This window comes from Ictidomys tridecemlineatus, chromosome 2 (assembly GCF_052094955.1).
Source record: "Ictidomys tridecemlineatus isolate mIctTri1 chromosome 2, mIctTri1.hap1, whole genome shotgun sequence".
Lineage (NCBI taxonomy): Eukaryota > Metazoa > Chordata > Mammalia > Rodentia > Sciuridae > Ictidomys > Ictidomys tridecemlineatus.
The window spans coordinates 147144279-147162735 of NC_135478.1; the positions used below are offsets into that span (position 1 = coordinate 147144279).

At 40.5% G+C, this 18457-nt stretch overlaps 1 protein-coding gene and 1 non-coding gene across 4 annotated transcripts in view; both read left to right on the forward strand.

Annotated features, from left to right (window-relative positions):
• The window catches only part of Jazf1 (JAZF zinc finger 1), a 327034-nt gene that overhangs the window by 43415 nt on the left and 265162 nt on the right, over positions 1 to 18457 (forward strand). The gene's annotated exons all lie outside the window — the stretch shown is intronic.
• On the forward strand, positions 17775 to 17881 carry LOC120892184 (U6 spliceosomal RNA). Its single transcript, XR_005736838.1, has one exon. It is a non-coding gene; the product is annotated as a U6 spliceosomal RNA (small nuclear RNA).

Genomic DNA, 18457 nt, shown 5'->3' on the forward strand with positions numbered 1-18457 from the left:
TTAATTAATAGTAGGTTGGATTGGAAACTGTGTCTTTATATTTAGGCCATTATTAACTTGTTCTCTGTGCCTTCCTTACTTGATTGGGTCTGCTTGTAGAATCCTAGAAATGAGGATAGTTTCTGTCTCTTATTTCCATGATGACTTCTACCAGCCTCTGCATTTTGAAACCATCTGCTCTGTATTTCCTTCTTGTGTAAACACTTAGGCCCCACAGAGAGGTGATATCTAATTGCTTTTCAGCAGGAACTAGGTATGCTTCTGCAATATGGATCTCTCCTGTCTTTCTCCTGATAGACAGTTAGCAGAGGATAGAGTATGGATTCCGAATGAGATTACCAGGAACTGAACCCTGACTCTACCATGTGTGCCTGGGCAAGGGATGTGAACTGCTTATATCTCAGCCTTCCTTTTGGGACAATGGATAATAAATATATCTATCCATAGGGTTGCCATCACAATTGTCAGCTTTCTGTTACTATAGCTAAATACCTGAGAGAATCAACTTAAAATGAGGAAAGGTTTATTTTAGCTCCTGGTTTCAAAGGTTTCAGTCTAGGATGGCTTGGCCCTGTTGCTTTGGGCCTGAGGCAGAAATGCTCTACAGAGGAGGTCTTTTCACCTCCTGGAGACTGGGAGACAGACAAAAGGCCAGGATCCCACTATTCCCTTCCAGGGCATGCTCCCCATGACCTGACTTCCTTACTAGGCCCTAGCTCCGAAAGATTCCTCCACTTCCTGAAAGCACCAGAGGCTGGGGGACCTTCAACACATGGGTCTTTGGGGAACATTCAAGTTCCAAACTGTAATAACAAATGAGTTAACAAGTGGAAAGTTCTTAGAAATGTGTCAAGTATGTTCTAAGTACCAGACAAATGTTGGTTGATGCTAATAATAGGATGCCCTTAGGCTCTCAGTGGCTTAGGGTATTAGCATCATGTTCTCTTGGTTGTCACTAAATAACTCCCATCTGCCAGATGGTCACACAGGATCCAAGTTGGCCATCCTGAGTTCCTGGCTGCACCGCAGACATCGCCCATGAGGTGCCACTGAGAAACAGCATCGGGCGGAGAGGGGAACACCCTGCCCCACCCCCACCCCCGAAAGCTTTGCCATCTATGTCCTGGGAACACACACATGGATTACACACCATTCATCCAAGAGCGCCCCTCTGAGGGGGAGAGAGGACATGCTATTAAGGAGAATGAAGGAATGAGGAAGGGCATCCTGGTTTGCTGTGGATCACCTGTCCCACATAGATCCCATCCTTCTCACCTGGGCTTTTGAAGGGTGACTTATGGTGGGAGATAGGAGCCATCAGCAGGGCAGAGAAATCTGGCTACAAAGAATACCCTGTGTTTCAGTCCTCAGTTGGCCTCCTCTGGCCTCTGGCCTGCCCCACCCCCTTATTTGCAGAACAGTTGAAAGGGTGACACTCTCAGCCACAAATCATGAATCATGGCAAGCTGCTTAACAGCTTTATGAGCAGCTCCTTCTTGCCCTCAGGAGCTTCCCAAGTCTCCAAGGCCACACAGCACAGTAGTTCACCGTGGCTTTGGAGTGGGACATTCTGAGTCCAAGGCCCAGCTCACCACTTTAACTGCTCAGCAACTTCCTGCAAGTCATTGTCCTGCCTGTGCCTGAGCTGCCCCCTGGAAGATGTCATCAAGAGGCCTCGCTCTTGGGTTGTTGGGCAGCAAACTACTTTTGCACCAGGCCTGGCATGGAGCAAGCACTCAGCATTAGCAGGTGCCATCCTTGCAGACTTCTGGTGAAAATACCATCCTGTCCTCCAGCTCCCATCTCACATGCTCATCTGCTTCTGCCAGTTCTCTTGTGGCTTCTCTGGGAAGCCTTCCCGACAAGCCCTCTGCCTTCCTCAGCAGAGGCTGAGTTCAGACGTGCCCCTTATGTCTGAACAGTTGATATTTGGGTCAGAATTGGGTCTTATCATCCAGTATTTTTACATGGGTCTCCTCATCCAAACTCCATGAGGGCAAGGGTTCAGTGATTCACCTCTGAAATGCTCACCTGATTGTAAGTGCTGCATATGCAGTAGAAACCCACTGGGTTTGAGCTGTGCAATCATATCTTGTATTCAGTTCATTGCTTAGCAGCCCCACCTGAACTGAGATGTGATTTCGACTAGATTCTAAACACACCACTGTTTCTAGACTCATTCTGCATGGATTTAGGTGATTTCTTTCTTATACTTCTCAAGGGAGGTTAACTTCCCATTTAAGAGATCAGCAGAGCAAGACAAGTTTCATGTGGTAGATAAGAGTTAGAAAAATTGATGTTGAATCTCAGGCCTATCACTTATCTTCAGCTGTTACTCACCTTAAACAAGTAACTTAAACTGTGTCTCAGTTCCTTCATCTATAAAGTAGGAGAAGTGTACCTTCTTAGAGTTGTTAGGGTTGTAGGAGATCAAAAGTACAAAACACTCAGCTCAACCCTGACAAGAAATGAACATTCAGTAATCAGTACCTGCTGCAATTCTGTCCATTGTTGTTATGTTTTTGGCTTCCATAGCAGCACTGTGGATTGGCAGTGCTATCCATACATTTTGGAAATATGAGATTTTTTTTTTCCTGGGGTGAAACAGGGAGAACAGAGAAAGGTATTTGTACAGCTGCCAATCTCAGCAGCTTGCAGAAACTAACTTCATCATGCAGAGTGGCTTATAATAAGAGAGCCAGTAGAACAGCACAAGATGTTACACAGGAAGAGGACTAGAGATGGATCAGTTGATAACCTCCTTCCACCTAGATGCATAGTTACAAACAGAGAAATTCATGTCAGTGCCACCTACTTTGCCAGAATACCACCAACTTGTTTATAAGGATTTTGTTCTTAGTGTTGCTGTAAATGTCACTTTACCTTACCCTGAAATGAGTTTTTAAGAGGCATTTTATAGTTCATGCTCTTCATTATTGATCAGATTTTAAAAGTAATTGCTTCTCTTGAAGCTTGTCTTTTGCCCTTGAAAACATTTCCTCCATGTTCTTACAAAACAGGGCCTCAAAATGCCGTCCCCAGATGTCCATGTGTGGGGGGCGTTTATCAGATAAGATTTTGGCAGAAAGTCCTGAGTAAAGCTATTTTGCTATAAACCCAGGCCAGTTCTTATTAAAATAGCCAAAGAACATGTGGTTGTGAGAGTGGCAGGATGCTGTTTGCTCTTACTAGCAATTAACTGATAGAAGAACAATTGTAAAACTTGTAACATGTAGCAACCCCTACATATTCAACAGTGTATTTTGTGCTGCAGGGTGACAGCTCTGTCTTGCATCTGCCTTTTAGTTAATGTTTGTAGTAGCAACCCAGCTCTGTTGTTAGGTATGTGGCCTGTTGAGGAGAAAGAGCTCTTCAGTTTTGGAGAATACAAACTTTGGTAGTAGAAGTTTCCACATTTAAATATCCATATTTAACTTTCACTCAAACCTTTGCCTGAGTGAATACATGTGCAGTGTGATATAGGCACACTCATGTTTAAAATAGTCTTATTTCTCAATAGTAAATTCACGTGTTACTATATAAGGAAAACATTGCTTCCTCTTAATTACTCAGTTATTAAACAGACCAGCTCATAGTTTGAGTCATTGCAAGTAATAGTGGAAATAACATTCATGTGTTCATTTGAAATTTATCGAGCACCTGTATTGTAAGACACAGTGCTCAGCCTTTGAGAGGTAGGAGGAAAGAGATATGAATCCCACCTCTCAAGGAACTTACACTCCAAGAGAGATAATACGAATATAAGTAACTATAATACAAAGCAGATTATAAATGATAGTATAAAAAGTACTGGACAATGTACTGTAGGAATTACAAGACTTTATACACCAAGTTTTTAATCTTTTCGTCTCATATCCTTGGGATGGCCTCTACCATGATGCCTGTACTGTCTCTATAAGATCGTGTTTTTAAATCAGCTCATAAATAAATATAAATAAGTAAATAAATGTAAATAAATAAATAAATTTAGGCTTGGCTCTCACTGGTGCTTTTCAGAAACCAGGATCCTCATATTTCTTCAATAAAAGACAAAATGCCAGTCAATGTGAAACAACAATGGTGCCCAGCTCTGGATGGTGGAACCATGAACTCTCTAGTTACAGATTTTTATTCCGTGTGCCTTTGCACTATTCATAATGGAAAAGTCCCTAAGTTAAAAAAATAAAAAAGGCTCAAAATACCACCTATGGTTGAGTTGATTCCCGGCTTGAGCATTCACAATGGTTGAATTTGGGAATCTGAGAGCACGTGGCTGATAGGTTAAGAAAGGAAATTAGAATTTCTGTTTTCTTTCCTGTGTCCTCCTTGCAGATTTAAAAAAAAATAAACACAATTTCAACAATTCATGTCTTTTTGTCTCTTTGCACCCCTTTATCTAGGCCAGAAATCAACTTAGGATTCTTGAATTTTTTTCCCACTCCATTTTGGTGCTTCTTCCCTGCAGTATCCCTGTATTACTCCATTTCCTAAAGTAAAACTCGCCCTCCTTCCCCTTTAGACATCCTCAATCAAACCTCTCACTTCTTCAAGGCAGCCAAGTATAGCTGGTGGCAGGAAAATAAGTCTAATTCATAGCATGAATAACTGATATGATCTGGTCCACACAGAGAATTATTTGCATTTTTTGAAGGGTGTTTGTTAAGCCCGATGAATCTTATGTTTTAATGAGTAAAGTAGTAAAATAAGGGTGAATAAACATTTGAGACATCTGCAAGGTGATCTTTTTTGGAAAGGCAGGGAGTGGGGAGTGGGCCTTGGTGGTTAAAGCTGTGTCTGCTTTTATGGCTGCTTCCTTTCCTCCACTCACGGATTCTCTTGACAGTTCTGGATACATCCATAAAGATTCTTCTGTCACTGCTGCCACAGAACTGGGAGTCTCATAGTTGGGAACGGTGGAAAGGTTCAGAGAGGTGAGGGTGGGAGATAGTGGAAGATCAGTTGTTTGTCAGTCGAGTATCTATAAGTCGAGCGCTAACCATAGTTGAGTATCTCATTTGGAAAATTTCACTTATAGTTGGAAGATTTGAAAAAAAAAACTGATTACAATTGCCCTTTCTTCCATGTCTATGTTTAATTTCCACTCTGTTTATGCATGTGGATGCAGGGTAATTCCAAATAATGGTAATGATGAAGGGTCATCATTACACAGAAGATCATTCTGTGCTCCTAATTAAAATTACAGCTGGAAATTGCTTCCTTATGTGTACCTCAAATTGCCTTTGCAATAATTTCACTTTATAACTTCTAGTTAATCCTCTCCTTACCACCCTTAAGAATCCTTCCCTGTCCTTGAAGTTGACTCCTTTGAAATCTTTATGAGCAGTCCTGGTTCCCCTAAGCTATGGGTATCCTGATACTTTGTTCCCACAAGTCTTTAAGCTTCTAAGCAAAACAGTCTTTGCTCCCTTTTCTCCCTCTGCACTTTTAATGAGTTCTGTTTCTGGAACAGGACTTGATTTCATGTTGCGGTCAATATAAATTAGCTGAGCCTTGCCTCATTCTCCCTAATGAATTCATGGCTAACTATCTTTCAGGCCAAGACTGCCACATACTGCTTACCCTAATTAGTATTCTCTAATGGTAATCAAGTGACCAATAACTCACATGTTTTCAAAATGAGCACTTATTACATTCCATTTCATCAGCTATAGTAGGAAAATTACATGTAATGATATTCTCTGTGGGATTCAGAAAGGTTTTAGCCAAGAAACATCTGATCATAGGGGCAGTATGATCAAGGATTTGTTTGTTTTTTTTTAAATCAATATTTTATGTGGTCATTCTTTTGTCCCATATGTTTCAGGTTTGATAGTTTAATACAATGAATTTGAAGATTTGTGGATGGATATTTTCCATTCCATCAAATTTTAAGAATCACATCTTAAAGTACATAGAAAGAAGTGTTCTGTTGACTTTCCTACAGTGGAGAAAGAATGTTCATGGCAAAGTGACAGTCCAGTTTTCCAACCCAGAGGTTAGAGAAATCGGGCAATATTCGACTGTCTAATAGAGTAGTAACAAAACTCTATGCAAATTGTAGGATACTGCTCTGGGATAAGCCCTGAAGATTTGTGGTTGTGTTGAGAAATGCTTATTTTGGTCTTTTGTTGAATGAATGAAAGAATGTTGTTTATAGAACTTTGTAATACATGCAGAGACTAGATTATAGGGGCCAAACATCCGCCTGTTTGCTTGTTGTTTACAGGAAGAAGGAAAAAAGAGATGATACCCACGATGTTAAGGATATTTTTAAATATTCTAATTATCTAGTTCATATTACAGCTTTACTTCTATAAGGAGAGAAGTTTGTGGTAAAATGAACAAGTGTTTTTTTGGAAGGGACTGGGAATCTTTTGTTTCCTTTCCTTGGGTAATGGGAGAGAATTCTTTGCATATATTCAGGTAGGCTCACTAGGTGAATGTATTTTGCTGAAATGACGAGTAACAATTTAAGAACTTTCTGTCTTTCTGAATGTATGGATCACTGACATGCAGTTCAGTTTTGTACTAAAGTTTTTCAGTCTTGCTGAAACTAACAAACAGTTTTTGTGTCAAAAATAATTGAGAGCTAGGCATGTAGCTCAGGGGTAGAATGTGTGCCTACCGTGCACAAGTCCCTGGGTGATATGTTAGTGCGTCTTAAAATATTTTTTAAGTTCAGGTCACTTAATTGGCATTTTTGATGTGAAGCCTGAAAGTCTTCATTTCTAAAAAATCCAGCAGGTAAGCTCAGTTTGGAACCATGTCCTATCACTCTGAGAGAATTATCGTTCACGCAGAATTTCCCAGAATACATAATGTGACTTCTCATGGTAGTGAGGGATCCCTCGGTCCAGTTCAGTTGTAAAGCAGTCTGTAGGTCAAAGGTTCAGTGAATCTCTGTTCTTTAACTAACACATGTGCATTTGGTGTTCTGTACAATCCTGGATGTGCTTGGAATTGAGGAGTACTCACTTCCAGAGAGAGAACTATCAGCCAGACTCCTGGTAACATTGGAGACTTCATTAGAGTATTAATGTCATAAGACTTTATGTCCACACCCATTTGGCCCTGAGAAAACTCTTAGTAAATAAGCACAGATTTTATTTATTAGCATCCTTATTTTGCAGATGAGGAAACTGAAACTTAGAAGAATTAAGTGGCTCGCTTACATTCACATGACAACCAAGTGTTGAAGCCATTGCGAGTTATCTGATACCAAGCCTTGCTGGCGACTGTGAATATGGGTAGTCATAGAAACTCACATTCTTTGTGCCTCACTTATAAAAATACAAGAATTCAGTTCTCAGGTTATATGATTAGTGTATTCTGTGAAATGCATTTATTTTCGACCACTTCCTGGTTGAAGAGAATTAGTTTATAGACTCTCAGGGCATATTTAAAAAATAAATAAAACCTGGGATGGGAGCAAGTCTCAGTTTCATTCCAGTAGAGTCTTTGGTTCCCTTTCGATTTAATGAGAAAAACCTTGGTCTAATAGGTTTCATTAATGTGAATACTTGTATTAGTATATTGTATACGTGTCTAGAGGCCTTAAGTAATATGCATGCATTCACTAAAATGAGCTAATGAACTAGTAAAATTTACTAATAAAGTCTGCATCAATACTAAAGTACTTTAATAAAAACTAAGATTTTTAGCATACTCATACAAATGACACAAATATTTGTACTATATACTAGCCAAATAAACAGACTTTCGATTCCTTCTTTTTTTTCAACTTCTTAGGAATAGAGTAAGTGTTTAGGCATTCTGTTGTTTTTTATCTAAAAGAATCAAGTAATGGTAGAAAGATTTTGATAATGTTAGATGTAAGAAAATGTAGTACAATAAGTACATATACTCTGATCATACTCTAAAAAGAAGTGTGTGTGTGTGTGTGTGTAAAGAGCTAACACATTATCTGGAAGAATATAATGTACCAAGAATATAATATAGTAATTAGATCATGAGATTACAGTTATTTTAAACTTTTTCTCTTTTACTTTTCTTAATTTTTATCATAATTAGGTATAACTTGTCTATAAAAAAGTCACTTTTACTTTAAATTCACATTCAAACTTTATCTATTTTACAGAGAAGGGAACTTGTAGTTCTTTTACTATAGTATTCCTTTATTTATTAAACTAAAATAGTCCTCTTTCATTAACTGTTACTAATACTTTTAAAAACTGGAGAAGTGACCATGTTGGTAATTTAAATACTAATCCCTTTATCAAAGTCTCCTGGGTATGCTTATTTAAAAGGTACATTTTTATAGCTGAGTGGTACAACACTTGCCTAGCATATGCAAAGTCCTGAGTTTTATCCCCAGTACCACAAGAAAAAATAAAAAAGATAAAGAAAGAGGTGTCGGGGTTGGAGGAAGATCCCCAGCTCACACAAATTGAATCAAAATATTTGGTGTTAGGGCTCAGAAGTCTGCATCCTTATTAGTCATTTCAAGTGATTTTCATGTGTAATTAAATTTGAGATTCACTCTTCTGATCATAGGTTTCTGGTTTCTTCACATGTGATTATCTTATAATCATTAAAGCATCTTCTAGATTTTATTTTTTTCATTTGGAAAATTTTGATAACCATATGTATGCTTAATATTTAGCTTATTGTCAGGGACACTGAAAGATTAGATATGTCCCTAATTCTGTCCAAAATATGAGAAGTAAAGGGAGTCATCCATTCAGCAAATATTTGAGGGGTATTTACAGACAGTCAATACCTTTATGGGTCTGACCCTTTGTCCATCCCAGGGAGCTAGGTTGTGTTGGCCAAGAAGGCTGGAGGAAGAGAGTCTAGCATTAGGACAGAGAACTCAGGGATTCTCTTCAAAGCTTCTCTCGGAACTCTACTCCACACTTGAATCTCCTAAAGAATTATTTTTTTTGTTTTTACTTCTTTCTTGAAACAATCCATTATTTTAAGAAATCAGTAAATCAGCATCTTACGTTCTCAATGGTTGCATTCTTTTGAAAAAGTCATTGTGTCAGGGAATTCACACAATTACTGTGTTTGTTTTGAATGTGTGCCACCATATGGAAGGTACAGTCCAGCTATCTTTAGTTTCCTGTTGATTGAAATACTTTGCAGCAAGTTGGTGCTAAGTATAAACTCAGAGGCATGTCATCTTGCTGAGCTGGCCTAGAACTTTGTGTGCATCAGAAGCATCTGGAGGGCTTGTTAAAACACCACCATATTTCTAATTCTTTAAGTCTGGGGAAGGGCCCACGAGTATCTATTTCTGACAAGTCCCAGGTGTCAAAGATGCTGCTGGACCAGGGACCGCACTTTGAGATTGACTGACCTAGAAGATAAATTTTGGTGACAGGTCAAATGTACAGTCCATTTGATTTTTAACTCATAATGTAGTATGGCCTCTGATTAGATGCTACTCTTTATGATTGAGTGGAAGCCAAGTTTTCTTTCTTTTGAATGTTTGTCACATTAACCTCCAGGTTAAATGTCCTGTCAGTACATTCTTTCTCTGAGGGTTAACATGAATTAAGGTTAACCTGATGAAATGTTTGTGTCCTTCTGTCAGGTATCACAATGCCTCTTGCAACTCTTAACCATTGTCCCCATTCCCAATGCAGGGCCATTTAGGCCACTAGATAGACTAGGTTCCACAGGTAGCGGAATCTAGACTAGGTTCCACAGGTAGTCTAAGGCACTACCTGTTTCTCTCATGGACATTTGCATTTAATAGTAGTGTTTAAAGCCTTCAAAGGCCTAAGTCCTAACTTACAGGGCTAGTGTGGCAGGCTTTGGAAGAAGGACCTGTCCATTTGCCCTTAGCCTAGCACTCAAGGTGAGTCTAGAAATCTTTGGCCTGCTTTGCAACTGTTTGTCATCTTGGTCAATTCTATACAAAAGCAGGCTTCAGAACTTTCTGGAATATATGTCCTCAGTTGCTGACCACTGCCTGGGATAACCCAGAGCCACAGTTGTGTATTTGAAACAAACTGCTCATTGATTCTCCATCCTTCAGAGGCTCACAGGCAGAGGACTTTGGCCAGAAAAGTCATTTAGCCTCATTTAGGAGTTCAAGAATGACTTGACTTGGTGATTTTTCTAATTGACTTGGTGGTTTTTCCAGGGACGGGTCGGGGGGTGTCTAAGGGCACTGGACATTGACCTACAGAGGAAAGGATTTCTAGGGTTCAGTGCACTGACCCTCTCCTCTTTCCTCTCTCATGTGGTAGACTTCCACCCTGGAGTCCTGCACTTCACCCCTAAGGTGGCTGTAGAGACAGTGATGTCCTTGAAATACTAGAAGACAGGGACACAGTCTTGTTGGAGGGTGCTCTTGGAGCTTTTCTCAAAGCTGCCCATCTCACATCATCACCTTTGTTACCTTTCATATTACTATTTTTGTATTTGTTTATTATTTGTCTACCCCCTGCTCAGGGAGGGTGAGAACAGAGATACTTTCTTATTGCTGTGTCTCCAGCACCTAGATCATCGCCTGGTAAATGGTCACAAACCATTGTTGCTGGAGTGATTTAGCATGGCCAGCTCATTGCTTTCGCTTGGAATAGGCTGTTACTAGGATAACATTGGTGGCTGATGGCGACTTTGATGGGCTACATCCTTCCCACCTCTCATCACTTCTTGGTGCCACCACTGACTTGGAACATGCTACTCTTGAACCATAGAGGAAGGCTGGAGTTCTACTGAGGAAGACAGCCTTATTTGATAGTCTTGAAGGAAATGTGCTTGGGTTCTACTCCATTGGAGTCATTCAAAGTTCTGGTTCTGTCTACAAAATCACACTGATATCAACTGTGGTCTTCCAGTAAGCCCCTCGCATCATTGGATTGAATTTTGAACTGAAAGCATCATCCACCTGTCATTTATCACTGAAGTAGTGTCACTTGGCTAGCTTTCTGATTCTGGCACTGGAGTGAGAGCAGCGTTGAGGTGGAACAGGGAGGACAGGTGAAGGAGGATGGCAGAGGAGATTGGTCACCGGGCAGCTTAAGGTCCTTCCAAGGGGAGACCCTCAACTCTGGTACTTTGAACACCAGAATGATGTTAATCAGGGGATTTTTTTGTATCAGCATTGTCAACATTTACATTCACTTTACACATTTCATTTGCATCTGAAAAGACCAACTATAATCAACATTTAAGGGATAACACTCAAATTTGCATCTGATTGAGCAGACATGTTAAGTAATTTTAGGCTGGCTGTTGCTAGGAAACCAATTAATAATGCTCCACATTTCATTAAAAACTGGGTTCTATCTTTGCTTTCATTTAACTTCACAATTCAACTGCTTATGCTGTACTTTTTCTCCCTCGGTAAATTGTGACAGATAAATTATCGTTTTACTAAATTTATTTCTGTGATTACAATTGTTAGTCATATCTGTCAATACAACTTCAAAGCTTTTTTATGCTTTAGGGTAGAAAACTGAATTTTAACTGTTAATCTTTTATTCCCTCTTTCATAGCTTATGAAGTTATATTTCTGTGAAGACCTTCCAAATTGTGGGTTAACCAAAAAAAAAAAAAAATTTTTTTTTAAAGCAATCTTCCCTGTTCCATAATTGTACCTTCTCAGTGTAGTGACTAATAATTAGAATATTAGGTGCTATTCAGAAAGCCACAGCCAGCTGATTAAGTATTCAGCTGCATTTTGTTTCCGCCTTTCCGTGGTTTGCAGCTAGACCAGGTTCTGTCCTTTATGCAGTGCAATTAAAATTTTTATGACTTTGGATGATGGACTCCTGCTCTTTTGAAGAGAAAACACGTTTTTTAGCTTTCTATCACATCTCGGAGCCAATCAACTGGGCAGTTGCATGGAGACAGCAATGGCGTCGTGCAGTTCAGCATTTCGTGATATTGATCTGGTCAGAATGCTCATTAAATGGCGAAATGAGTTTCTATTCACATCTGTTTCACAGCATTTCAATCACTTTATTTGGGTGATGCATACAAATGCATCTGGTACCTCAACTTCAAGTGAAAAAGACAGGCCAGCCCTGGGGAGAAGATGGCATCCAGGATGTGAAGCTGTTGTCTCCTTCAAGAATGTCTCGGGCACCGTGGTTATTGTCGAGGGCTGCTGTAGTGTGGTACCTCAGACTGGTTGGCTTAAGCAATCAAAATTGGTTTCCTTCCAGAACAGGCATCCAAGAGTAAGGTGCTGGCAGGGCTGGCCTTCCCCAGGGCCTCTCTTCCTTGGCTTGCAGGTGACCCCCTTCTCCCTGTCTTTCTGAGTGTTTGTCTCCTCTCATGACAGATCAGGTTGAAGTAGGGCCCACCCCAAGTGCCTTGTTTTGACGCCTCTTGCAGGGCCTTGTCTCTAAATAGACTTGCGTTCTGATGTGCTGGGTTTAGGGTGCCAACATACGCGTTTCTGGAGGACACGTGTGGTCTGTGATGGGCACATCATACATTGCTGCCTTCTGTCACTTGGTTTGGTTCTTATTCAGCAGCCAGAACACTGAAACATCAGCTGGAAAGGACACAGGAAGGGGGGGGGGTTCTTCAGTTACAACTTTTCTGGTTAGGTCAGAGTTCATCACAAACACTCAATGCTACTAGTCTCTGCCCCCCCCCTTCATTTTGGGTTATTATTTCAGCCTTTTTGGATATATTCTAAGGCACTTTTTTCCTGACCTTAGTCACTCCTCTTAGAATATGAAGATTATTATTTTTTACCCTCCATCATGACTAGATATGGATATATGAAATATAGACAATAGAAATAAATGCCCATTTCCCTTTATAAATGAATTTTGGGAAAGTGTGTGGCTTTGATGTGGCTGCCAGAGGCTAGGCTTTGGGGCAGGTACACAAATGGCAACTGAAATAAAGTAATACAAAATCCCATACAAGAGGTCCTTCATTCATTCAGCTAATACTTAACTGACTGCCTACTGTGTGCCACTGTGCTAGTCACTTTATGGCACTAACAATCTAATGGAGAAATAGATTAGATTTCTATTTAATCAAATATATATCAAATATGTCATCATTCTACCTGTATAGCTGATACATGCAGGGAAGGGGAGGCATATGTTGCTATGAAGTGAATAAGGTGGGGGGAGGTCAGGGAAGGTTGAATTGAGATTCAGAGGGGGGTAACACTTCCATGAGGTGTGAGCAGTTGGTGCTATAGTTTTGAGAGTGGTCATGAATTGGAATACAGGCAGGGATATTTCCTGAGAGCTGACTGCTTGTGCAAAGGTCCTGAGACCGAAAGAAGCTTAATATTGAAGAAACTAAAGAAAGGACAGACTGGTGGGAAGAGATAGAGAGCAGGTGTGGGGGGAGAGGCATCTGGGACATCTTCTGGAAAGACAGGCACTTGGAAAAGGCTTCCCAGGTGAGTGACATCTGCATTTTTAAGGATAAATATAACTGATGTCTTCTGGCAGAAAAGAGAGAGAGAGGCACTTTTTGCTAGGGAGAATATCAGTAACTTAATATGTCCAAGAAGTAGTTGCTGAAATGTCATTTACATGAAGGAACTCATCATTCCATTGATGGAAATTCACAGTTCGTTAGGGTCTAGCTAACACAGAATTTACTAGATTTGCCATCTGGGGAGAACCCTTTAAATCCTCCTCACTGGCCCAACCTCACCCGAATTGCCTGAACCAATCCCAACCCCTAGCTGAAGAGACCAAAAAGAGCTGCAGCCGTTGCTCTGGGTCAGCAGTTACTGTCAGGCTGACCCAGGTCACAGTGGCCAAGTTCTTCAGGGTTCAGATAATCACATGAGCTTCACAGCAGAACATGTTCTGGACATGGTGGCCTGCCAGGATCAGGTGGAAGATGTCCTGTCCTAAAGGGAGAATGTGGAGGAAAAGCTGGAGTCGTGTGTCAGGAACACGTTAAGGGAGATCTGGCAGATGTGTGCCCAATGGAAGGGCTCCTGTGTCATTTGATTTGGCCCAGGCATGCTTTACTCCTTCCCCAATGAAGCTAGAATCAGAAGATAGATTTGGATAGAATGCTTTTATTTCCCCCTTGCTTTTAATAATTCATTTAATTAAACACAAATACACAACGCTACTTGCTGGCTGCTGCTAGGTAGAAAGTCTCTATGTTTCAAAGGTTTTCATAAATACAGAGAATATTCTTTCATCTTGAAGACTTTTCTTTCCATGTGAATACAGGCACCGAATCATTGTATGGGTCTGAAGGTGGCTTGGGAGAGAACTTTCAACAGCTTCCAAGGTTATGAGGCTCAACTCTGCCAAGACCATGACATGGGTGATTATCAGTTGAAGGCACAGACTCACATGTGAAGAACAGAACAGCTAAACCTAAAACAGCATCTGAAGGTTGATGGATATGCAGGGCATAACCTTTGCCCAATTAAGAGCTGTCTGTTTTTCTGGACCCCACAGAGAAATGTACAAGCATGAGTCATTCTTATCTACTGTGGCCACATGTGCACGACTACACCCCTGTGAATTTTTTTTTTTTTTTTTCAGCTCAAGCAATGGATAAATTGGTCTTTCACTTTTAGGAAATTCAGGAAACATTATTAAACACCCATTGCCATTTCAGTGAGCACAAGGAGTGGAATGAAAACATGGTCACACAGTCTCCCCTTGAGTTTCAGATGAATCACTGGGAGGAAATCACATGGATATAGAAATGTAGTTTATGGTAACCTCTTGACATTGTACACCATCTACATCTCACAGTGTTGTGCATGACTTCTGGATGCTTCCACCTGTGCCAGATCACATTTCTGATAGGGTTATTCTTATTTTGCACTTTTCCATTGTACCTGGGCACACCAACTTCCCTCTTCAGAGAGGTCTCTGGCTTCTAGAAGGGGTGTCTCACTGGCCGGAGTGAGATAAGAAAGCCCTGCATTTCATGGGGCAGGGAGAAATGGGATCAGGGTAGCATCCAGAAAATTTATGGGTTTAGGGCTTTTTTTTTATTATTGGTACCCGGAATTGAACCCAAGGGTGCTTAACCTCTGAGCCACATCCCCAGCCCTTTTTTATATTTTACTTAGAGACAGGGTCCTGCTGAGTGGCTCAGGGCCTTGCTAAGTTGCTGAGGCTGGCTTTGAACTCATGATCCTCCTGTCTCAGCCACCAGAGGTATTGGAATTATAGTCTTGTGCCACCACAGGGGATTAGGGTTTAGTTTGAAGTCTCAAGCAACTTCAGGGAGTTGGGATTGGAAGAGAGCTGCAGGGTAGGCTGCTGCTTATCTAGGCATCATCTGAACTGGGTCTCTGAGCAATGTATTTGTTACAGCTTGAAACCATGTGCATGAACTGCGGAGATGAAGTGGGGGAGGGAGGCCTGCCTGCTGCTGGTGGTTCAGACATCTTTGCCCCTAGGGACAAAGGAAGAAACCTGCCAGTCTGCTGTTCATATTTAATTCACTCCTTTTCAGCACTAGATGTTATTAACCTCTCTATGTCTGTAGTTGCTCAAGCAATAAGCTGAATTTGATGAACTGGAGATAGAGGTTTCTTTTGGTTCTGTGGTTACAGAATTTTAGGAAGTGCAAAAAAAGAGAACAAGTGTCCTCAAAGGCCTCTGCTCTAATTACAGAGTTTCATTAAACCAATGAAATATAAAAAACTAACCAACCAAGCAAACAAACCATAAGCACTTTTTAAATTTGTTCTTATTAGTTATACATGATAGTAGAATGTATTTTGACATATTGTACACATATGGAGTATAGCTTCTCATTCTTCTGTTGCACATGATATAGAATTACATTGGCCTTGTATATACACACTTAGGATAGTAAAGTCTGACTCATTATATCTTTCCTTTTCCCATTCTCTCTCTCTTCCCTTTATTCCCCTTTGTCTAACCCAAAGTACTTTCATTCTTCCTTACCTTCCCCCCGCCCCTTATTGTGTGTTAGCATTGCATATCAGAGAAAAAATTCAACCTTAGGTTTTTGGGGATTGGCTTATTTCACTTAGATGATATTCTCCAGTTCCATCAATTTACTGGCATATGCCGTCATTTCATTCTTCTTTATGGGCTGAGTAACATTCCATTGTGTGTGTGTGTGTGTGTGTGTGTGTGTGTGTGTGTGTGTGTGTGTGTATCACATTTTCTTTATCCATTTATCTGTTGAAGGGCACCTAGTTTGGTTCCATAGTTTGGCTGTTGTGAATTGAGCTGCTATAAACATTGATGAAGATTTTTTTTTTTTTTTTTTTGGTAAATGCTATTGCAAGATGGAAAGAGAATGATGTCCCTTCCTCTGAGTGTGGGTATCAAGAAGAGTCTCTGTGCTAGTTGGAGGGTTTGGGCTGCATGTTTCAGGGTGGCAGGGTTTAGAGGGGTGAGGACCAGAAAAGGCATTAAAGTGGGCAGGTAAGGGAAGGTCAAAGGTGGGATGAACAGAAAAGACTACCCGTATCTGGTCATTACTGAATTCAGCACATGGTGGCGGCTTTTTGAATATATAAATGCACCAGAATAGAGCTACTGAAAAGATATGTGTAGAATGGTCCCTCACAGTTATGTTAGGGACAGGCAGAGTGAGGATCAGGAAAAAACAGGTTCAGACAAGGTGAAACTGGAGTTTTGATCTATTCTTTGATGTGTTCCAAATGCCTAGAGCAGGTACTCAAGAAATATTTGTTGAATGAATGGAATGAATAAGATCATGATCTCAGGCTCTCTTACAAGAAATAGAGAAGCCATCAAAAATTTTTGAGAAAGTACCATCTAGGGTGGAATGTCAGAGAAAGCAAGGAAACAAGAAAACAGGTAAGAGATTATGAAACAGGTGCAGGGCCATGAGGAGGGTTTGAAATTAATGAGAAGAGAGAGAAGGAAAAGACGGATGGGGTAGCAGAGAGAAAGACTTGGTGATTGGTTATTGTGGAATATCAAGGAAGGTTTGAGTCAGAAGTGCCCAAAGTGTAAGGTGTTAAGGAATCCAGGGGCTTTGGAAAATGGTAATATTATTGCCATAGGTGGGGAAGCAAGATATGCTGTTGTGGTCCTTGTTGGGGCAGGGGGGGGCAGTGGGCATTAATGGTTAGTTTTAGATACTCAGGTGTGACACAAGGGTGAGTTACCTCCAGGGGGCACTTGCAAGTTGAAAAAGAGTTGAAATTCAGGAGTCATATCAGGGCTGTAGGGCAGGTTTCTGAGGATTATCCCACAGGTGGTCTTTGGATGTGGCAGCTTCCTGGAGGGTGGGGAGGCTGCCCCAGGAGCTGTCCCGGGAGAACCCTGGCCACTGTCTCTTGGTTCACAGGGCTCTTGATTTCCACTTCAATCTGTTTCTATGAGAAACATCCCAGAGGTCTTGGAAGCTGTGTTTTGTCCATCTCTTAGAATCTCTGCTTCATGGAATTCTCCTCACCCCTGCCTTCTTCCCCATATGACCTTTATTTCTTATGTAGGACTGTTTTCTTTTCAGTGTTATATATCTGGCACTAATAGCCCCCATTGGAAAATTTCCAATTTGTGTCTAATAATGAGCACCTCTTGTAGGAACTGATCCCCTTACTATCCTTGAAGGATATGCGTGTGCTCATAATGTGCGTGTGTAATTTTTCTTAGAAATGAGGATAACTAATTTTGTAACGTCCAATGACAGGATAATGTGTGACAATATAGATTGACTGAAACTTGGAGGATGTTGAGATGGGAGATTAGTATTGGAGTATTGGAGTATGAGGGCACTCGCCACAGGATACCACACCTTTCACATCTTTTAAAATTGCAGTTCATGAGAAACTGTTGATTGGAAACGTTGAACCCTTGCTTTAAAATATAGCAGTATTCGTGCTTGCTTTGGCAGCACACATGCTAAAATCAGAACTAGGCAGAGAAGATGAGCATGGCCCCCGTGCCAGGATGACACATCAGTTGATGAAGTCTTCCATATTTTTATTTATTCTTATGAAAACTCAAAAAAATCATTTTTCCCTTTCCAGCTGAGATGGATCATTTTCAGATTCAACTTCCTGTTTTCCCCTCCTTTCTTTCTTTGTCCTAATTCTTTCGAATACCACACTGGTGATCCTATAAAATGAACTTGAGTAAACCAGAATCCTGTCATCAGTGAGAGTTTTGCCAGACTTACATTGTGTTATATTGCTTCCCTTTTAAACAAATCATGAAAAATAATTTAGTGACCTCCAAACCACAATCTTCTGAGGGGTGATTTGTTGTCTGTATTTCTCTTCAAGTCAGGCATCTGCTTAAAAGATATTGACGAATATATGATGAATGCCATTTTAAAAATTGGGCAGCTCGAATAAATAATTGAGCATCATGAATTGTATTTATCTCTATAGTGTCTAGAGAATTAAAGCCATGAGTTTATGAAAGTCAAAGTTGAAGTTTACATAAGTAGAATAGTAGTTTAAAAATTGTGTTTCTAATTGGATAATGATGAAATTTTTAGTGTGTGGAAATGGTCTGAGTTGAAGGATATTATTGCTTATATTGTTAGATATTCAGAG